General features: G+C 38.3%; 1 protein-coding gene across 1 annotated transcript in view; it reads right to left on the bottom strand.

Moving 5' to 3' along the window:
* The window catches only part of LOC150097385 (unc-112-related protein-like), a 242,219-nt gene extending 230,111 nt beyond the window's left edge, over positions 1-12,108 (bottom strand). Inside the window, exon 1 of the mRNA XM_090407312.1 lies at positions 12,005-12,108. The gene's annotated coding sequence lies outside the window, so the exon portion shown is untranslated. The remainder of the gene's footprint in view (positions 1-12,004) is intronic.
* Positions 12,109-23,070: the final 10,962 nt, after the last annotated feature.

Genomic DNA, 23,070 nt, shown 5'->3' with positions numbered 1-23,070 from the left:
GGCTCTAGAACCACGTGATGTGACTGTTGCTCTGTACTGTTGGAATACCTGTACATGAAATGAAATGTTTTTTGCATGACACATCCATTGCAAATCCTGGGTGAATAGAACCAACACATTCTCAATGTAGTGTTCACTATTCAAGGTCACAGTTACACTACCCTCTTCAATGAAGTAGGGCCCAATTATGTCATGGCTGGAAACTGCACACCATGAAGTGATCTTCTCACTGTATTTCTCTTGGAAAAATTCAGGTCTCGAGAAATCAAGAAACTTGTAGATTCATCTATTTAAATAACTGCTTAGATGGAAATGCTCTTCATCCAAGAACCAGACATTATGGAGGAAGGATGGATCTTCACAGACACTGGCCAGCATGCATGCATGCATAGTATTCCCACCGTGCAGTGCAATTCGTTGCTGTTAAATACTGACCCACCTCAATGACATACGAAAATGCACACAGCTCCTCAAGGTTCTCTGTAGTGACCATCTTGGTATCCCAGTTTTTTAAAAAATGTTCACCATTGACTGCTTTTTCAGAGACAGTAACACTTGCTCTAGCATCTGCCTGTGGTCTCCCCGAATGCCCTTTGCATTGTGGAAGGACACCCCTGGTACATCAGAACCTCTAAATTCAGGCAATGATGACACTACGGCTTGGGGGCACGCTTTCAGAAACAAAGAACAAACCGCTCACAAACATGTCATAGGCTTGGACCGTTTGCACTACCACCTAAAATAATGCTCAACAATCTTTTCTTCCAATGTCAACACCATTGCTACAGCTAAATGTAACGATGTAGACCCTACAAGTGCTCTTCTATTCTATTAATGTCCACGTAGTTGAACAGCATATCTCATACCATGTGTATTGAAGTGATCGCAAAGTTCAATACTTTTTTTTTGTTGTTTTTTGCACCATACTATATAAGCCAGCTAATAAACATCTTATATAATTTAGTTTTGTTTGGTGTTGTAATTACTATCACAACACCATAAACTATGAAAATACTAAACTACTGACAAATATTGAAGAAAACCAAATAACAATAAACAATAACAAAATAGAGCAAGTATACAAGAATATGTATACTTTGGTAGAACCTTTACCTTAAGAAAAATAAAGGTGAATTTAGCTAGGCTGGATGGCATTTGGCAAATTGAAAAAAAATCCTGTGCAGTAAAATAAAACCAGAAAATAGAGCTAAACTCTTCAACCAGTGTATCATCCCAATTATTACATATGGATCAAAGATATGGTTAATAAGCAATCAAATACTGGACAAAATGAGGAAAACTGAACACAGAATTAAGAGACCCATGCTAAACATCAAACTAAAATACAAAATAAGGAATGGAGATATAAGAAAAGAAACTGGAGATGAGTAGGATATATTGCTCAGATGAATAGCAATTGATGGACAAAGACAATCAACCAGTGGCATCCATATAAAGGAAGACGAATGTCTGGACAACCAGAGAGAGAAGATGGAAGGGTGTCCTAGTGGAGATGGCTGAAAAATGATAGTATTGGGAAGCATTCAATGAGAAAGTTGAAATAAAATGGGGGAAGTCTATTATTATTATTATTAGCCTAAGATTCCATGGAGTCAAAGACTCATCTAGAAGGTCCCTTTGTCGTTCACACAGCTCATCATACTGCACCTTAAACACGCTCAAATTCTCTGCAGACACAACACACTCAGACAAGGCATTTCAATCATTCACAAAACCTCTGCATGCAAAAAACCTGCTTCTCACTCCTTGTTCAAACCCTCCATATACAGCTTCCAGGGATGACCTCTTGTTTTCCCCCAATCTCCCACCATTTTATGAAAAACCTTTTCACTGTTAACCCTATAACAACCCCTTACAAACTTGTACATCTCTATCATATCCCTCTTTCTCCTATCCATTAGATTCTGCAAATTGCATCAGCTCAGCCTTTCTTCATATTCAACATTCCGGAGATCAGAAACTACCTTAATTGCCTCTGGATCCTTCCCAATATCTCTTCATCCATTTGAAAATCAAGTGACCAAATCTGTCCACAGCAGTCCATGTGTGGCCTAATCAGTGTTATACAATGGAACAAGAATCTACTTACTTCTACAAGTCAGTGTCCTCTGCATCATTCATTGTGTTATCCTCACAATTTTGACAATGTGTCCTCTAAATTTTAGATCCTTATCCACCATCACTTCGAGATCTCTTATTTCCTCCACCTCCAACAACATATCCCCCCATCAAAAGTAAATTCTATATCCCACCTTTGTTTCCCAAATTTTAAAACCTTACATTTTGCAACCTTGAACAGGCATCCCCACTCCTGTACCCATTCACACAATCTATTCAAGTCTTCTTGTAAGGCCACAACATCTGCTCCACTCCTTATAGTTCATCCCATTGCATCATCTGCAAACATCTGAATATCCACATCCAAATCTTTTCCAATATAATTAACATATAGGTTATACAGCAATGACCCTAAAACAGACCCTTGAGACACAAGGGTCTAGTGACTTTCCTCTTCAGGGATACTACTCCCCCATACAAAACTTGCTGATACCTATCAGATAACCAATCTCCAATCCAATGCACTAGTCTAATATCTAATCCCATGCACTCTAGTTTGGCTATCAACTTATCACGCAGATGGAAGAATGATTATGGTGAGATGATGTTAATGGTAGATTGCACAACAGAGGACACAGTGAAGTTATTCAGTGTTAAAACTCATAACGTAATATTGTCTAAATTTGGTAGCTTGTTGTGTCTGTGTGATTTTGGTGTAAATTCCGTAAATTAATTTAGTCTTTAACGATACGTTTCATATATTTGAATATGGCACCAATGCGACGTAAGATAATGGCGTCCAAAAATACGACGCCATTGTTCAAAAACTATAATGTGAGAGAATTTGTCCAATGTGATGTGTGTGTGGAATGTATGCATTCCCAAATGAGGCTGGAGTATGGATTGAAAGTGATAGTGGTGGGAGAATGTGTAGAAAGTGTATGCAAAGTGAGGAGTCGAAGTATGTGTCAGGTTGTGAGACAGTTATGGTTGAAGAAAGCCAGAATGCGAGTGAAAATAGTGGATCGATAGGGAATTGCGGTGTACAAGATGGCAATGTGAGCGGTGATCTAAGAAAGAGCGAGAGCAATTATACAGAGAGAGAAAATGGTTTGAATGATAAAAAAAATGAGGAATTATTTGTAGGAAGTGAGATCGCTAGGCTGCGCGCAGTGATACAAGATGCGCAGCGGCAATTAGAGCACCTGCAAAACTCTTTCCAGAGTGATTCGGCTAACGTAAATAAACAGCGTGGGCGAGTTTCCGAAATGAAGGAGAGAGTGTTGTATGGTGACTCGTTATTAAGAGGAGTAATAGATGGGAGTGTAACTAAATCGTACTTACCGGGTGCGAAATTTAAGGATGTAAGTGAGAGCATTAGAGTGCAAAAACAGAGGGTGAAAGAAATAACAATTGTGGCTGGTACGAATGAATTGAAAGGTGATAAATTTTTTATGAGAGAGGACTTGAAAGTATTGTTAAAGGTAGCGAAAGAAAAGAGTGACAGAGTTAGAATGGTGAGTCTGTAACCGCGGTATGACAGAGAGGAGTTTAGAAGGAGGGTCATAATCGCAAATGATATTATGCGCAGGTTATGCGGACGGTGTGGTGTGGAATTTGTGGACGTGTGGAATGAGTTTGATGGGCGAAAGGACTTATACAAGATGGATGGCCTGCATTTGAATGGACTTGGTGTGCGGAGACTGGAAAAAGTGTTGCTGAATGAAGTGAAAATGGATGTGAAGAACCAGGGAAACTCGAACTACCAAGGAGGGGGGGAAGTGGATATCCAGACATCAGTGAGACAGTTGAGTGTAAAAATGTATATAATGTACCTGAGCCAGCAATAAGGACAAAAAATGGGAATGGGATATTTAGAATAACGCATCAAGATAGGGGTGGGACAAAGGGAACACTGCAATTCATGTATACTAATGCCAGGAGTATTAGGAACAAGAAGGAAGAATTTTTGGCCTTGATTGGCTCTTCCTGGCCACAGGTTATTGGCATTAGTGAAACATGGCTGATGGAAGATGATATAGTTAGTGGGATAGAATGTGTAGGTTATAGTATGTTTAGGAGGGACAGAGAGAATAAAATTGGGGGAGGGGTGTTATTGATGATAGCTGATGAACTGCAGCCAAGGAGAATTGAAGTATTGCAGGATAGTGAAAGGAGCTCATTTGAGGCTATTTGGTGTGAGATTGATACTGGCAGAATAAAATATACAGTTGGGTGCTGCTATAGACCAGGTGATGGAATAGATGGTGGAGATGGTATGCATAAACAAATTGATGAAATGAGTGGAAGGAGGGTAATTATGGGGGATTTCAACTATGGTAACATTGATTGGAAGGAGGAGAGGACACATGTGAGGAAGGAAATGGATTTTATTCAATTATTAAGGGATAACTATCTGAAACAGCATGTAATTGAAAATACTAGGGGTGCGAGAGTGCTTGACCTGGTAATAGTATCTGAGAATTTGACTGTAACGAATATGACCATGTTGCCACCTATTGGTGAGAGTGATCATAAGGTCTTGGACCTGGGAGGTGGCTAAAGGTGTGAAATTTGTGATTAAGACAGGGCATATGTGGAATTACCGTGCTGGCAAGTATGACAAGCTTAGGAGATTGCTTGGATCAGTGCCATGGCATGTACAACTGCAAGGGCTGGACGTCGATAGAGCATGGGAAGTGATCAAGGAGCATTTACAGGAGGTTATGGCTGATTGTATACCTAAGGTCCGAATAGTGAAACAAGGAGGGGTTAAATGGATGAATAACACTATTAAGCTTGAGCTGCAAAAAAAGAAACAACTATGGAAGGAATTTAAAGAAAGGGGTGACCTGCAGGCACACGAACAGTATAAAGTACAGGCCAGAAGGGTAACGAGTGTGGTAAAAACAGCAAAAGCCGATTATGAAAGGAAACTAGCTATGCAAGCAAAAGAGAATCCCAAACAGTTCTTCCAATATGCTGCAAGCAAGAAAAAAACTGTACATGGCAAAATGATTTTAAGGAATGACGATGGTAAAGAGTTCACTGAACCAGTCGATATAGTGGAGTTACTGAGCGCGCACTTTGCAAAAGTATATCATCCAGGTGGTGACGTTGAAAAAATGAAGGAACCATTAGTTTATATGGGAATTGTGATGAATGAAGTGGAGGTGAATAGTCTATTACAGAACCTTAATGTGAATACATCTGTGGGATTGGATGGAATACCAGCACAGGTCTTGCATGAAGAGGCTAATGAATTATCAGTGCCCTTGACCATGTTGTTTAATCTGAGTCTCAGGTCTGGCTTAGTCCCGAAGGCGTGGAAAGAGGGGAAAATAGTTTCACTGCATAAAGGAGGATCCAAGACTATGGTTGCAAATTACCGACCGATCAGCATATCAGGAGTCGTTGTCAAGGTCTTGGAGAAAGTAGTGTCAAGGGAAAAATACAGGAATGGATTGATGAAAATGAGATACTGTACAGAGGACAGCATGGCTTTGTGAAGGGTAGATCATGCCTCAGTAACTTGCTCAAGTTTTATAACAAGGTGACGGCTGAACTGGATAAGGGAAATGGGTTTACAGTGATACTGCTGGACCTGGCAAAGGCGTCTGACAGGATACCACATGGAATTCTAATCTGTAAACTACAACATATGGGAATGGATATAGGGTTGGTGAGGTGGATGGTTGATGGAGAGATATCAAAGTAGTTTTCTGAGATGTCTTCACAACCTTTGCAATATGTCCTCAGAACTTTAAATTTCTATCCACAATCACCCCAAGATCCCTTGCTTCCTCCACTTCTACCAATATAACTCTACCACTTCCTATAGTTCATTTCTAAGATAAAAATAGTTTTAAAAATAATGAGTTGTTGATCCTGTTATTCTCTTAGGAAGGAGATAAATTTCATCACCTCACCCTGTATGAGACCACCACTCCACTTATTGGAAGCCTAAAGTGGTTTGAAAAAGTTCCATCTTTGGTCTCTAGAACAGGGTTTCTGGGCTTGTAAAAAATTAAAATAAAAAAATGACAAAAAAAATTCTTATCTCACTCATGGTATTAATATACTATAAGGTTTACAACCTTTAGTAGGTGAAAAACAAAAATCACTTGAATATGATTAATTCCTGATTAGAACATCACTCCTGTCAATCCATAGTGTAATCAATAACACAATGATGAAATTGAGACCAATAAACATAAACAAATTTCCTTTACAAGACAAATTTCTGAAAGCTTTTTTCAAGATTCAAAAAGGACCCAAAAGTTATGTTTTTTAGGTCTGATAAAAATTCAAAATTAATGAATTTTTTTAATTAAAAAGATCTTACAATATGCTGTAATTTTATTCTAAAAAATGATGTACAAACACTAAATTTAGGTAGGCTGATTAACAACATTAACATGCAGTTAATAGATTACATCCAACTGCATGTTTTCATACCAATCAGCTTTATAGATAGGGATGTCAGTTTGCAAGTGGGAAAATGTTGCCATTTCCAAACACTTATCTAGTTTCTCATTTTCAACTAAAAGCCCTTATATATTCCTCGCATCCTAAGCAAAATGCTTTAAGTCTAATAAACAGATCCTTAAAAAATAAACAGGATGCTTTTAAGCTTAAAAACACACAAGAAATTAACATTTTGATTTATCACTATTACATATGGGGATCTCTATGGAGTCTGTAGATTCATCGTGAGAGGTCCATTAATACCTATACAATAACTGACATTTTGCTTTGAAATAATTCACCAATAAAGCACAACTGGCAATACATTCACCACTCCTCAAGCAAAAAAATCTGGTCTTCATGACCTTGTCCAAACTCTTACTCATTTCCATAGATAACTCCTAGTTTTCTTCACATTATTCATAGTGAAAACTTCCTCCACATCAATCTTGTAATCCCTCTAAGCAACTTATATGCAGATCAACCCAAAATCTCTCTATTCATGGAGCATCACATAGACCAGAGCTTGCATAGCTCAGTCAGTACAGACAAAGCCCTGGGTTTGATTCCCGTCCATGATGTGAGGAACCTTTATCGTCTCTTTCGACTAAAGGTGAGTTAGCCAGTTTCATACAGAGTTGAAGGGTTTTTTTCACCCAGAAACTCAGGATTTTTTTGCCTCAGGAGAGGCAAACTGGTCCCCATGAACACACATGGATCTACAGTCATAAAAATACATACTTAATCTATCATTAGGCTCAACCCTTCCTAGGGGACGGGGAAGGAAATGGGGGGAACCACACACACAATAAATAACTCACACAGACCTGCCACTATCTTTGTTACCGACCTCTGAATTCACTCCACTTCTTGTCCACATCTTAAAGAAAACCTAAGCAACTAGACTGTATGCAGTAATCCAGTTGAGGTCTTATCAGCCTTATAAAGAAGCTGCTAATCTTGTCAAAGGCACAACCAATTCAATATCACATTCTTATAATACATGAGTTAACATCTCCTGTCCAACCCTACAGCTGTTTTCACATCCAGATTCTGTAATACCCTATGTACCTCAACTTCCACTACCATCTACATCAACCCCTGTTATATTTCTATTACTGTAATATCTTTACCTGGATGATACACCATTGCAAAGAAATCACTCAATAATTCAAATATTTTGTCTGCTTCAGTCAAATACCTACTGTCTGTATTCATCAAAATTATTCTACTCTGAAGTAAAGGAACCATTAGTTTATATAGGAATGGTGATGAATGAAGTGGAGGTGAATAAGATATTACAGAACCTTAATGGGAATACATCTGTGGAATTAGATGGTATACCAGCACGGGTCTTACGTGAAGCGGCTAAAGAATTATCAGTGCCCTTAACCATATTGTTTAATCTGAGTCTTGGGTCTGGTTTAGTCCCGAAGGTGTGGAAAGAGGGGAAAATAGTTCCACTGCATAAAGGAGGATCCAAGACTACTGTTGCAAATTACTGACCAATGAGCATATCAGGAGTCGTTGTCAAGATCTTGGAGAAAGTAGTCAAGGGAAAAATACAGGAATGGATAGATGAAAATGAGATACTGTACGGGGGACAGCATGGCATTGTGAAGGATAGATCATGCTTCAGTAACTTGCTCAAGTTTTATAGCACAGTGATGGCTGAACTGGATAAGGGTAACGGGTTTACAGTGATACTGCTGGACCTGGCTAAGGCATTTGACAGGATACCACATGGAATTCTAATCCGTAAACTACAACATATGGGAATGGATATTGGGTTGGTGAGATGGTTAGGTGGGTGGTTGATGGAGAAATATCAAAGAGTAGTTTATTCAGGAGTAGAGTCCAAAATCCAAAAGACCTGTGACTAGTGGTGTGACGCAGGGTTCTGTTCTTGGACCACTACTTTTCGATTTGTTCATTAACGATATAAGGAAGGATCTAAGAGGAACAGTTCATTTGTTCGCTGATGATGCAAAGTTCGGTAGGGCAATAGTGAATGCAGAAGATGTCTAAATCTTGCAGGACGACTTGGATAGATTGGAGGTCTGGGCCAAGAAGAATGGATGTCAATTTAATGTGACAAAATGCAAGGTAATGCATTTTGGGGTGAAAAGATTAGCAGCAGTATACCACATTGGTGGAACTGTACTCCAGGAGATTGATGAGGCCAGGGACTTGGGAGTGTTGGTGGATAGGGAGATGAAGTTTAGGGGGCACATTGCAAAAGTAGCTAAATCAGCTCATCAACTCACTTGGTTGTTGAAAAATACTTTGACGAGCAGAGACAAGCAAGTTATTGTACCTCTGTACTGAGCCTTGATAAGACCTCATCTCGACTACTGTGCCCAGATTTGGTCACCTAGGTTTCTTCTTGATGGGGAGGAGGTGAAGAGAATCCAGAGGCGAGTGACCAAGTTCATAGCAGGTCTATGGAATGAACCTTATGAGAGCAGGTTGAGGATTTGTGGGTTGCAGAAATTAGTTGATAGGCGGAAAAGGGGAGATATGATTGAGACATTCAAATTGCTAAAGGGTTTCTATAGGATTAATTCAGAGGATATTTTTGAGATCAGGACTGGTGGTGGGAGAGCTAGGGAACACCTATGGAAGCTGGGCAAGAGTGTGGTTAGCAAGGGTGTTAGAGCTGGGTTCTTTGCTTTTAGAGTGGAATAAGCTGACAGAGTCTGTTGTGGGTGCTATGACGGTGAGTGAGTTCAAGGCAAGGTATGATAGATACTGTGAGAATGTCGTATAGTTGTGTGGAGATGATGTTTAGGGCCTCCCTCGATGAGTCTGACTCCCTGGAGTCGCCCGTAATAATAATAATAATAATATCCTCTCATGGTACTACACCAAGCAATTTTCTGTTTCCCATAATTTCCAGCTGTGTAACACACATGAAACCCTTCTTTACTAAAAATTCACATGCTTAGCCACCTCCCCGGTAAAAATTGAATTATTGCTCTGATTGGAATATATTCATTCATCTTAGTTATACACAGATCGTCAAATGTAATCTCGATCCCCCTAGTTGCTTTTATTCATAGCATGACAAAGTTTTGAAAGCTTCTTTCAAGATTCAAAGTCAATATTGTTTTGGGGTGTGATAAAAAAATAAAATAAAGTAAATAATTTCAATTTTGAACTTGCACTGTTAAGTTACTCTACCTGATGATGCAACTAAGTTCTTGTGATAGGATGTTTTTAAACTGCACAAATTCTCCTTCTGTTTTTTTTTTTTTTTTGGGGGGGGGGGAGGACTGCATTCCTAGAGGAAAAATCTTGCTGCATATAAGACTGGCTGAATCACTTTCAACAGAACATACTCTCAGAAAAGATTCCTCACATCCTATATATGATGCTTTAAGCTTCATAAATAGAGACCATGTCCCCAGAGTACAGTAAGAGCTGAGTAGGGATTACATATGCTAAAGAATTGTCAGTACCCTTGACCATTTTGTTTAATTTGAGTCTTGGGTCTGGGTTAGTCCCAAGGGGGGGTGGAAAGAGGGGAAAATAGTTCCACTGCATAAAGGAGGTTCTAAGACTGCTGTTGTAAATTACCGACCGATTAGCATATCAGGAATCGTTGTCAAGGTCTTGGAGAATCAAGAAAAGAATACAGGATTGGATAGATGAAAATGGGATATTGTATGAGGGTCAACATGGTTTTGTGAAGGGTAGATCATGCCTCAGTAACTTGCTCAAGTTTTATAACACAGTGACGGCTGAAATGGATAACAGTAATGGGTTTACAGTGATTCTACTGGATCTTGCAAAGGCCTTTGACAGGATACCACATGGAACTCTAATCAGTAAACTGGAGCAGATGGGGATGGATATAGGGTTGGTGAGATGGATAGGAGGGTGGTTGATGGAGAGATACCAGAGAGTGGTTTATTCAGAAGTTGAGTCCAAAAGATGGCTTGTGACTAGTGGGGTGCCGCAGGGCTCTATTCTTGGACCACTACTTTTCAATTTATTCATCAATGATATAGGAAAGGATTTGAGAGGAAGTGTTCACTTGTTTGCTGATGATGCAAAGTTGGGTAGAGCAATTGTGAGTGCACAGGATGTCAAAATGTTACAGTATGATTTGGATAGCTTGGAGGTCTGGGCCAAGAAGAATGGATGTCAATTTAATGTGACAAAATGCAAGGTAATGCATTTTGGGGTGAAAAGATTAGCAGCAGTATACCACATTGGTGGAACCGTACTCCAGGAGATTGATGAGGCTAGGGATTTGGGAGCATTGGTAGATAGGGAATTGAAGTTTAGCAGACACATTGCAAAAGTGGCTAAATCAGCTCATCAAATCACTTGGCTTCTGAAAAATACTTTAACAAGCAGAGACAAACTTCCTCTGTATCGTGCCTTGATAAAACCCCATCCAGACTACTGTGCCCAGATATGGGCACCAGGGTTTCTTTTTGATGGGGAGGAGGTGGAGAAGATCCAGAGACAAGTGACCAAGATGATAGCAGGTCTGTGGAATGAACCTTATGAGAACAGTTTGAAGATTTGTGGGTTGCAAAAATTGGTCGATAGGAGGAAAAGGGGTGATATGATTGAGACATTCAAGTTACTTAAGGGTTTCTATAAGATTAATCCAGAAGATATTTTTGAGAATAGGCCTGGTGGTGGGAGGACTAAGGGCCATACACAGAAGCTGGGCAAGAATGTGGTTAGCAGGGGTGTTAGAGCTAGGTTTTTTACTTGGAGAGTGGTGAATGAGTGGAATAAGCTGCCAGTCTGTTGTGGGTGCTACGACTGTGAATGAGTTCAAGGCAAGGTATGATAGATATTGTGTGAATGTCGAATAGTTGTTCTTGACATGATGTTAGGACCTCCCCTCGATGAGTCTGTGGACTCCTTGGAGTTGCCCAGAATAATAATAACAAAAAAAAAAAATAATATTAAAACAAACTTTTTTTCTTTGAACATACACTTTAAGGTTAATCCAGTATAACTGAAGTTGACTGGTAATATGACAATGAACTATATCTGAGAAAGGGTTTGAAGCAACCTTTAGTTCCTCTTGACTAAACCTACTCTTTTTTTTTATCACGTTCCTCCCAACTTCTTATTAAAGAATTTAAAAAATAAGGTTTATATTAAACACTTTAAAAAACAACTTGGGCAAGTCGATGATTAATAATCGGAAATTTCTACATCCTGTTATCTCTCTCATTAGAACCATTCGTCTTCTAACACACATTTTATTCAGCAATCAATCATATTGATATTTCCTTCATTTTTCAGATTCAAAAAAAGTGTTTTATTCCTCTAATGCGTGGCAAACCTACATACAAATAAAGTGGAAAAAATTAACTATCAGGACTGGTCAATCAGAACCACCACTAACAACAATAATTTGATGTCTACAGAATAGCCATATTCATAAAAATGTAATTAAATCATTAAAGAAATTCATAAAACTTACAGCAAACACCATCAACCTAATATATTTTTTTAATGTACGATTATTATGACATGTCAAAGGTCAGCGTTCCATTTCTGAATAAGTTTTCTAAGCGCCTTTCTCAATGATAAATTAGCTAAATGAAGCTATAACACTGGAGGTTGATCAATCATAGGAAAAGTACACATTATCACACCGCTACCAGACTAATTCAAATGGAAACTCGCTAGCTACTTAGATACGCCCAGACTTTTTTTTTTCTTTCTATCAACTAAAACAAAACTAATCCACTCTACACCTGAATGTCAACACTACATCACGATTGCATTCTTTAAACATTATAACCTCGATCTAAGACGGAAAGGACAATTACTTTAAAATTACACTTTCCCGCCGTAATATTGCATATTCTCCACCTATCAAATTTAATCCAATGACAAATAAATACTCAAAACCCTGTTTCTCAAAAATATTAGATCCCACCTGATGTCTCAGAGAAGTACAACAAAAGTAACCAGCTTTTTTCAGAGACGCTACTAGTTTTGTCTTAATTGCATAAGACTTCTACAGGTGTATGAGGAGACAAACAAATTTGGAATTATTATTATTATTATTATTATTATTATTATTATTATTTCGGGATACTCCAGGGAGTCCTTAGACTCATCGAGGGAGGCCCTAAACATCATGTCCACACAACTATTCGACATTCTCACAGTATCTATCATACCTTGCCTTGAACTCGCTCACTGTCATAGCACCCACAACAGACTTTGGCAGCTTATTCCACTCATTTACACTCTAAAAGTAAAGAACAGAGCTCTAACACCCCTGCTAACTACACTCTTGCCCAGCTTCCATAAGTGTCCCCTAGTTCTCCCACCAATCTATCTAAGTCATCCTGCAAGACTGACATTTTCTGCATACACTATCGCGCTACCTAACTTTGCATCATCATCAAACAAATGAACTGTTCCTCATAGATCCTTCCCTATGTCGCAAATGAACAAATTAAATAGCAGTGGTCCAAGAACAGAACCCTGTGGCACACCACTAGTCACAGGCCATCTTTTGGACTTGACGCCTGAATAAACTACTGTTTGATATCTCTCTATCAACCACCCACCTATCCATCTCACCAACCCTATATCCATTCCTATATGTTGTAGTTTACAGATTAGAATTCGATGTGGTATCCTGTCAAACGATTTTGTCAGGTCTAGCAGCATTACTGTAAACCCATTTCCCATATCCAGTACTGCCGTCACCTTGTTATAAAACTTGAGCAAATTACTGAGGCATGATCTACCATTCACAAAGCCATGCTTCCCCTGTACAGTATCTCATTTACATCAATCCATTCCTGTATTTTTCCCTTGATTACTTTCTCCAAGACCTTGACAACGACTACTGATATGCTGATCGGTCGGTAATTTGCCACCATAGTCTTGGATCCTCCTTTATGCAGTGAAACTATTTTCCCCTCTTTTCACGGCTTCGGGACTAAACCAGACCCGAGACTCAGATTAAACAACATGGTCAAGGGCACTGATAATTCCTTAGCCGCTTCACGCAAGACCCGTGCCAGTATACTATCCAATCGAACAGATGTATTCACATTAAGGTTCTGTAATAGCCTATTCACCTCCACTTCATTCATCACAATTCCCATATAAACTAATGGTTCCTTCATTTTTTCAATGTCACCACCTGGATGATATACTTTTGCAAAGTGCGCGCTCAGTAACTCCACTATATCGACTGGTTTAGTGACCTCCTTGCCGTCGTCATTCCTTAAAATCATTTTGTCATGTACAGTTTTTTTTCTTGCTTGCAGCATATTGAAAGAACTGTTTGGGATTCTCTTTTGCTTGCATAGCTAGTTTCCTTTCATAATCGGCGTTTGCTGTTTTTACCACACTCCTTATCCTTCTGGCCTGCACTTTATACCGTTCCTGTGCCTGCAGGTCACCCCTTTCTTTAAATTCCCTCACAGTTGTTTCTTTTTTCAGCTCAAGCTTAATGGTGTTATTCATCCATTTAACCACTACTTGTTTTACTATTCGGATCCTAGGTATACAATCGCCATAACCTCCTGCAAATGCTCCTTGACCACTTCCCATGCTCTATCTACATCCAGCCCTTGCAGTTGTACATGCCATGGTACTGATCCAAGCAATCTCCTAAGCTTGTGAAATTTGCTCGCACGTTAATTCCACATGTACCCTGTCTTAATCAAAAATTCAACACCTTTAGCCACCTCCCAGGTCAAGACCTTATGATCATTCTCACCATTAGTTGGCAACATGGTCATATTCATTACATCATTACGTCAAATTGTGAGATGCTATTACCTGGTCAAGCACTCTCACACGCCTAGTATTTTCAATTACATGCTGTCTCTGATAGGTATCCCTTAATAACTGAATAAAATCTATTTCCTTCCTCACATGTGTCCTCTCTCCTCCTTCCAATCAATGTTACCATAGTTGAAATCCCCCATAATAATTACCCTCCTTCCACTCATTTCATCAATTTGTTTATGCATACTATCTCCACCATCTATTCCATCACCTGCTCTATAGCAGCACCCAACTGTATGTTTTATTCTGCCAGTCTCAATCTCACACCAAATAGCCTCAAATGAGCTCCTTTCACTATCCTGCAATACAACTTCAATTCTCCTTGGCTGCAGTTCATCAGCTATCATCAATAACACCCCTCCCCCCATTTTATTCTCTCTGTCCCTCCTAAACACACTATAACCCACACATTCTATCCCACTAACTATATCATCTTCCGTCAGCCATGTTTCACTAATGCCAATAACCTGTGGCCAGGAAGAGCCAATGAAGGCCAAAAATACTTCCTTCTTGTTCTCAATACTCCTGGCATTAGTATACGTGAAATGCAGTGATCCCCTTTGTCCCACCTCTATCTTGATGCGTTATTCTAAATGTTCCATTCCCCTTTTTTGTCGTTAGTGCTGGCTCGGGTACATTATATACATATTTACACTCAACTGTCTCACTGAAGTTTCATATCCATTATGAAGCATTCAGATGAATTAAATCATAATTATGATTTTATTATTATTACTATTATTATTATATTCGATTAACAGAGTTCGCAGTCAAAGAGTATGAGAAACACGAAAACATAATGAAATCTTCGGTTAGCAAATGAGTCTAATTCGGGATTTGTTTAAAACCCAAGGAATCGACTAGATAACGTCATGAATTTAAAGTATCTGCTCTCCTGACAAGAGGCTGAGGGTTCAAATCCCACCTAGGGTATGGATGTTTATGATTGCCCTACTAGCCGTATACCGTATGTACTGCTGTAAATCTTCCATCTATCTACCAATTTCTCCAGCAGACACTCTATCCATTCTCCTAATCTACATTCCATAATCAGGATATCACCTGTGTTGGTTTTCTTTGCACCCTATCTACAGCTTCTTTGATGTAGATAGAGAACTAGAGCTTGTACTTTTTCTTCATCTGAGTGTGCAATTCCAAGTTTGGTCTTCACAGGGGGGGGGGGGAGAAGGTGTTGTCTTTTGGTACAAAGTTATGTTATTATCTTTTGGGTTGATTTCCGTGAGTTTTGATTCCAATTTGGAATTCCTGTGTATCTGGACCGCTTCCCGAACCTGTCTGTTCAGGTTGGTTAAGGTTGTTTTGTCCCGCGGGGGCTCTAGTGTTGTGATATTGCTTTCTGGCTTTGTTTTTGGCCCTAATCAGGTCCATTATTTCTTCTGGGATCCAGTTGAATGAGTGGAAGACAGTGGTTTGAGTGACTGATGTTACTGCTGTGCTGATTTGCCTAGATAAATTGCTTACACCTAGGTCTATGTCTTCTTTTTTGCGAATGACGGGGGGGTGATGTGGACTGGAAGAACCTTAGAGAGCTTGTCCCATGCTAAGAAAGAATGACGGGAAGATAGTTGATGCTGCAGTCCTAGCTTGAGCATGATGGGATTATGATGGGAGTTAAGCTCTTCAAATGCCTCCAGCTGGTATTGATATCTGATGGTCCTGAGGATAACTATGTCTAGTACATCAGAACTTCCTGATGGGCCGTATTGGGTGGGCTCAGTGGGTACAGCTACTATTGATGAGTTGAGTGACGTGTAGTTGAATATGGTACGGCTTTTGGAGTTGATTAACAAACTGAACCAAGTTGTATATTTGGAGTTGAGGTCTCCCTATAATTATGGAATCAGTGGATCCGAGAATGGAGTTTAAATCCGATGTCAATAGTGCAATGCTGGGAGGATTATAAGCTGCATAGATCTTAAGTCTACCTGCACTGTTGGTGTGCACCTCCACACCTGTAACTTCAAGGTTTAAAGTTTGGTGGCTGGTCAATGCATTGTGGCCCAAATAATTTTTAATAAAAATAGCTGTTCTGACACCATTAGAGTTAAGTCTGTCTGTCTTATATAGAATATAACTTATTAGTCTCGGGTTGTTTGATGGTCTGAGGTGGGATTCACAAATTAAGATTATGTCCGGATTGGATCTCTGTGCGAATTCTTGCAGCTCAAGAATATTATTTGTTAAGCCATTGGCATTCCATACTGTTATCATAAGAAAATTCGGTTTGAATTTTTTAAACATTATAGAGAGTTGTCAATATGGATTGGGTTTCTAGATAAAATTTCTTTCTGGAGGTTGGTCAGGAGCTTGCTTTGCTGAAATCGTGCAGCATTGTTGCAAGTGAAGAGGTTAGAGCTGATGTGAGTTTGGAGATTGTTTGCTCTTGCAGTGAAGGAGTCTGAGTTCTTAGCGCCTCCGCATATGATTTGGACATTGATGAAAGTGGAGTGCCTTCCTGTGCTGCTGAATGGTCTGTAGTATTATGATTATCATGTAGATATTATGATCTGGAGGGCGACCTGTTTGGCTGTTTATTGTGCCATTGCTTGGAGAAGTGTGGTTGGTTCTTGTTAATCCACGGTTTTTTGGATGGAAAAGGCATTCCTTGAAATTTGCGCGATGTGGTCCTCTACAGTTGGCACAGCAGGTAGGTGTGGATCTGGGCTTGGTGCAGGAATTTGTTTGGAGACCCTCACCACATTTCAGGCATCTGTAGGCGGCTCTGCATAGCTTTTAAGCGTGTCCGAACCTTTGGCATCTGTGACACTGCCCTGCGAATGAGTTCTTCCTCAGATGTTTGGTTGTAATTTTGGCTTACAAATGTCAGTTACTTCAAAAATTTTATTTTGTGTATTGTTGATTTCGACCAACACCAGAGGCATTGGCCTTTTATCTGACATCAGCATCCTGCTGACTTTGATCGGGGTCAATCCTTGACTAATGAAGTCGGCTGTGAGGGTATTTCAACTGTTTAGAAACAGTTGAAATACCCTCAGCAACCCCCTCTTAGAACCACTTTTAGATTTTTCTCGATTGCTAGCGCGAAGGTATGGAAGGGCAATTTGGAGTTGCCCAGCATTTTCGTCATCATGCGATACTCTGTAACAGTGGCAGGATGAATATTTACACCCTCGTCAGTATTTGTTGCCCAGGAGAAATTGATATTTTGTTCCCCTAGGGACCTTGAGAGTGCGGACCATTTTTCTTTATCTAGAAGAATTACTAGAGGGACTTTTTCTTTTGTATCTTGAGTGAGTTGAGTGTCGTGTGTTTGTTACATCCTCTTCCATTTCATTTACAGATGTTCTACGTCATTTATTAATTTGTTCCTCCTGCGAACAATCGAACTGTCTGGGAGTCTTTGTAGGTGGAACAGGAGTAAAGTCACCTTACGTGTCCACATCATCTTCTTCCGTGTCAGTAACTTGAGTGAAGAGATTCAGATATCCAGGATATACTGTTTCAAATTTCTTTAGGACGAATTTATGAATCTCAAGTTACATATCTTTGTTTAAATTTTGAATGGCATCCTTAAAGTCTTTTAAGTTCTCCATCCTTGCACGCAGTCTGTAATCGAGGAATATTCCAATGTCTTTAAATATTCCTGTCTACATTGGAGGGTTTACTGACAAATCCGTAGACTCACGAAAGAGTCTACCAGCTAAACAACATATAATCGCAAAAATATTCACAAAAAGAGGAAAGCTTACCTTTAAATATCATTAGGAAATCCTGAAAATATCACACTAATCAAAACGCCAGACTAATAATAAACACACGTAAACGTTAACTAACGCCATCTTTTCCTCTAATGAGCGTACGTGCATTTTTCGTACTAAGGATTGACAATTGACATCAATGTCTTTAGGGGGATATGGAGATTATGCATCGCTACAGGAGGTTAAAATAGCTTTTGGTCTTTTATGTTTGAATATATCCGTTGCATAGTACGCTACAGCTTGCGAAACTAGATTATTGGGATGTGTGGAAGTCTTTAGGAAGAATTTTGTTGCTGAAGATTGTAGGAAAGAGAAGATATAAGGAATATTTGTATCTCGATGGAGTTCATTATTCCTGACGAACCATGGGGCGTAACCACACCTCACCTCCACTACGAATATTATCAAACTTCAACGTGTACAAAACAAGTGCTTGCGAATCCAGGCTGGATAACAGTAAGTGACTATAGGATGAATCATCATCTGGTATAAAAGCAATTTGATTCTTATGTTTAGCTTGCTGTTCCTGTGAATTAGATGGTAGAACCCGGCGACAGCTTCAGATACCTTTGCACACGTTGCCTTGATGTGTTGGTTAAAAGTTAATTTTTTGTCCACGACAACACCAAGTTATTATGTTTCTGTCTGCCAGGGTATTTGGTATTGAATAGAAAGACGTCTCCTGCAGGAGATATCGACCTTTTCGTGAAGAGAATGGCTGTGCTTTTTTGGGGATTTACTTGCTGTCTCCATCATCACTTCAAGAAAACCAACTTCAGAAGGTTTTCTTGAAGCGATCTGGTAACAAAGTGCGGTTGTAGAGATCTGGCTAACAATGCTGTGTCATTCGCATATGCCATGATGAATGATATTGGGTTGTGAGGGATTTCTGACATGTATATGGAGAACAGCAATGGAACCCATACGGATCAATGTAGTACCCTATCTTTGCCGTAGTACCACAGGGATCCGTACGAATCCCTGTGGTACTACGGCAAAGATGTGGCGCGGAGATCAGGTGTTGCCATTGATCTTGACTTGCATGGAATTTGATGAGTTTACGTACCAAACCGAAGTGCCATATTTTGTCAAATGCTTTGGATAGATCGAGAAAAACTGCTCCCGAATATTGTCGACTGTTGTAGCTGGTGGTAATGTATTCCATAATTCTGTGGATCTGTGGGCATTACTATTGTGTTGTCGAAAACAGAATTGTTCTTTAGGAGGGATATCTAGTTCATTTGCTGACGCTTGAACGGAGATGAGACTGATTGGACAATAACTTTGAGGCAGGGTAGTAGTAGGGGTGTCACTAGTGACAAGATCAAGATCAAGATAAGATAAGAAATCGTGACGTGATTGGTTGTTTATTTGATGACGTCATTGTGTGTGACGTCATGAGTTTCTAATGGTAGGAATTGCCCTCGGGGGCATGTGTGAGTTTGTGACGTCACGTTGTTTGTTTTGTTCGCGTATGGAATTTTGGGTGATGGTAAAAAAGGATTCGCGGTGTGATTGGTGGTGCACTATTAACAAGATCAAGATTAAAATATGATGAGGAATCGTAACGTGAATGTTTCTTGTTATCAGATGTAGATAAGTGACGTAATTTGTTAGTTGTAAATAAGTGATGTTATTGTTTTGAATGGAAATGGGAGATATATCAGTAGATAAGGAATAGTGTCGCGATTGGTGGGACACTAGTAACAAGATCATGATAAGATAAGGAATCGTGACGTGGATGTGTGTTATTATAGAGTTTGGAATGTTTGGAATTTCGCTGGGGCTCTCGTCTGTCAGGGACATCAGTGTTGTGATGTGTTAGGTTCGCTTATTGAATTGTCGGTGATATTTAGAGATAAGAATTGTGATGTTATGTGTTTGGAAATTTCTGGTGACCCTATGTCTCTCTGTGATATCACATGGTGTTTGGGTTTCGCAATGGAATTGTGGGAGATGTTTTTGATATAAGTTATCTTGGAATATTCCTAGGGTGACACACATCCGTCACTGTCAACCTGTTTTGCCTTTCGGTCTCTATTGATGGCTGTACTAATTTTCGTATACATTTTGGAGCATTTCTTTCCTGTTAAAGGGTGGGAAATCTTAGAGTACAGTTGTAATGGCGGCAATGATGAGGGTTTTCTAAACAATTTAATTATATGCCAGTGTCCCTCACACACACACTCACACACACACACACACACACACACACACACACACACACACACACACACACACACACACACACACACACACACACACACACACACACACACACACACATTAGGCATGAAAAGTCACTAATGTATTCATGTTGATACTCTAATATGTACCGTATGATAATTCTTATGGGAAAAAATACTATTCAGTATTAGAATTACGGTTACTAAAATATACGAGCAGTGATTATTGAAATTACAATTATCAGTTGTTATGTTTAAGTTTTAAAAAAAAATTTACTTACATTTCTTCCCAGAATGGGAATATCTTGGTACTATCTAGGTTTTCTGAATATTCCAAATTGTTGATTTTTAACATATATTCACAGCACAGAAACAAACACAAGTCTGAAAATGCAATTGACTATTTCATTATAGGTTGCTGGAGCTAATATACATTCACAACACAAAAAGCCTATGGAACTGTAGTTTAATCTGTTTGTATTAATCACATCCTGTAATATATGAGGTACGGTATTGTTCAAAAGGTATCATTTTCCCACGGTTGGTTGTTTACCAAACACTTACATATGGCTAAGTGATTAGCATTCAAATGATTGTGATGACACATATCCTAAACTTATTCACTTGGGGATTGGAATTCTCTTGTTCTTAATTGAGGGCTTGATAATACTTCACATACCACAATCCAATCGTCATACTCATATTCTCCCTTTGATGTTTTGCATGATATTATCAGTTGGGGGAAATATGACTGTTTTTCTAGTGTAAAAGTCTTATGGCACGTATCCTAAAATTATTCATTCCTGATTAAGGATTTTATACAGTTATTGCTTTCAAGTAAATGGGTTGTTTGTTTGATTACATTTTGTATAGCTAGGAGACTGGAATTTCTTTCAAACCAATATTAGCTCTGTAATCTCTCTTATCCGGTCACCAATTTTGTTCTACGTAGGTGAGAAATCGTGTGTTTAGGTTGGAACTCTTTGTTCCTGTAGGAAATTATGACTATAGTAAATTAAAGCTTACATTTATTTTTTTTTAAACCAATACTGACTGTTAATTTTACCTGCAATTCCTTGTGGTCTTAACCTATTTCAGTAACTAAAATTTATTTATTTTATTTAGTTTTTCTTCAGCATTAGTAATTTTAAGTAACGGATATGAGAAAAACAAGGTTTTGAACTCGCTGTAGTATTTTCTTTTAGAAACTTCTATTGCCAGCACAACAAATAAATAGTTATTTCTTATTATTTCAAATGAATATTAGCTCTGTAATATATACTTTGTTAATTTCTATGTTACCTTTTATTTGGCTGTAATATTATTAACAAATTGTATTTACTGAATCTAACATACAGAAATAAAATAAAGAGAAAAAGACAGTATTTATTTATTTTTGATTATTCTTCTGCTTTAACATTTGCCCTGATGTTCATAGTGTATCATGTACCACTGACGCTTACATATAATTCATGTGATTTTTTCACCCTGTGACATTTCAAAACAATTTGAACTGTGGTTTTTACATAGTTCAAATATGTAAAACTCGTATCTGTTAGTCCGGGTGTTGGTTATTAAGTTCGTTAATGGTTTTTGAGTTTTCTCTCCCAATGGCGAGCATTTTTTGATATATGAATGTCAATTCACTTGTTATCTGTATTCTATGATACATTTTTTTTATACAACAAACTACTAAAGTTACTAATCTCTTAAAAGTTACTAAACTTTATAAGAGTTTAGTAACTTGATGGCTTAAAATATCTAATGTCCCTTTGCAAATAACCAAATTCTAACAGTCATACTTTAAGTACGATTGTTTTTCTAGTCTATTGGAGGTATCTGCATATAAAATAAATACATTGTCACTTTTCAGGTGAAATATTCTCCACTAAAATTCTTCCTATTAATTTAATACCCATTTCCTTTTGCTTCCAAGAGTTGACACAGTTTCATTGAGTGGAATTAAAAATAAAAAAATGTCTATGATTAGTTTGTGGCATGAAATTTTACAAGAAGAAAAAAAATTTTGGTCTTACTTAAATTTGTATAACACATCAAAGACGCCCAATTTGTTCATTTAAATTTACACATTTTATTTGAATGAAATATTATTTACAAATGGTATTTACTGAATCTAACATACAGAAAATAAATAAAGTGAAAAATAAACTCTATTTTTTTGTCACGTAATCTTCTTATTGTTAAATTTGCAGTGTTGTTCAAAGGTTCTTCCAATGGTTGTGGAATTGCCATCATGTGGGTTTTACAATATGACTCCCATCTGAAAGTTAATTTTCATCTGGTGATCATTGGGAATTGTAACTATAGTAAAATTAAGGGGTGAATATTTATTTTTTTGAAACCAATACATATACTTCTGAGAATTATTAAAAGCACAGAATCTTTCGGAATGTTTCCAAAAGCATTTAAAAGTACATGTTATGTTTTCACGTTTTGGGCATCCAATTTCATTTAAATCAAAAACAGGCCTCCCTATTAATCTCGTTAATGTTTTTGATTGTTATCTTCCTTTGGCGAGTAATATTTGATATTTGCATGTTGATTCTATCCTCCAATTTCTTAGTTTGTCCAGAGATAGTAAACCAGTTTCCCACTTCAGCTGATGGTGATAGTTTATTAACCAAGAATTCTGTTTTCTTAACTCTTTCAGGTAATTCTTTCCAATTACAAGTTGATTTTGTCAATTCATATCTTACAATAATTCCATCAGAAATACAAATTTCTTTATGAAATAAATTTGAAGTCTTATTCGAAAGAAATTGTACATCAATTATAGC

This window comes from Typopeltis vanoorti, chromosome 17, assembly GCF_054136105.1.
Source record: "Typopeltis vanoorti isolate ZY-2024b chromosome 17, IOZ_Tvanoo_1.0, whole genome shotgun sequence".
NCBI classification, from domain to species: domain Eukaryota; kingdom Metazoa; phylum Arthropoda; class Arachnida; order Uropygi; family Thelyphonidae; genus Typopeltis; species Typopeltis vanoorti.
This window is presented reverse-complemented; position numbering and strand designations above follow the sequence as displayed.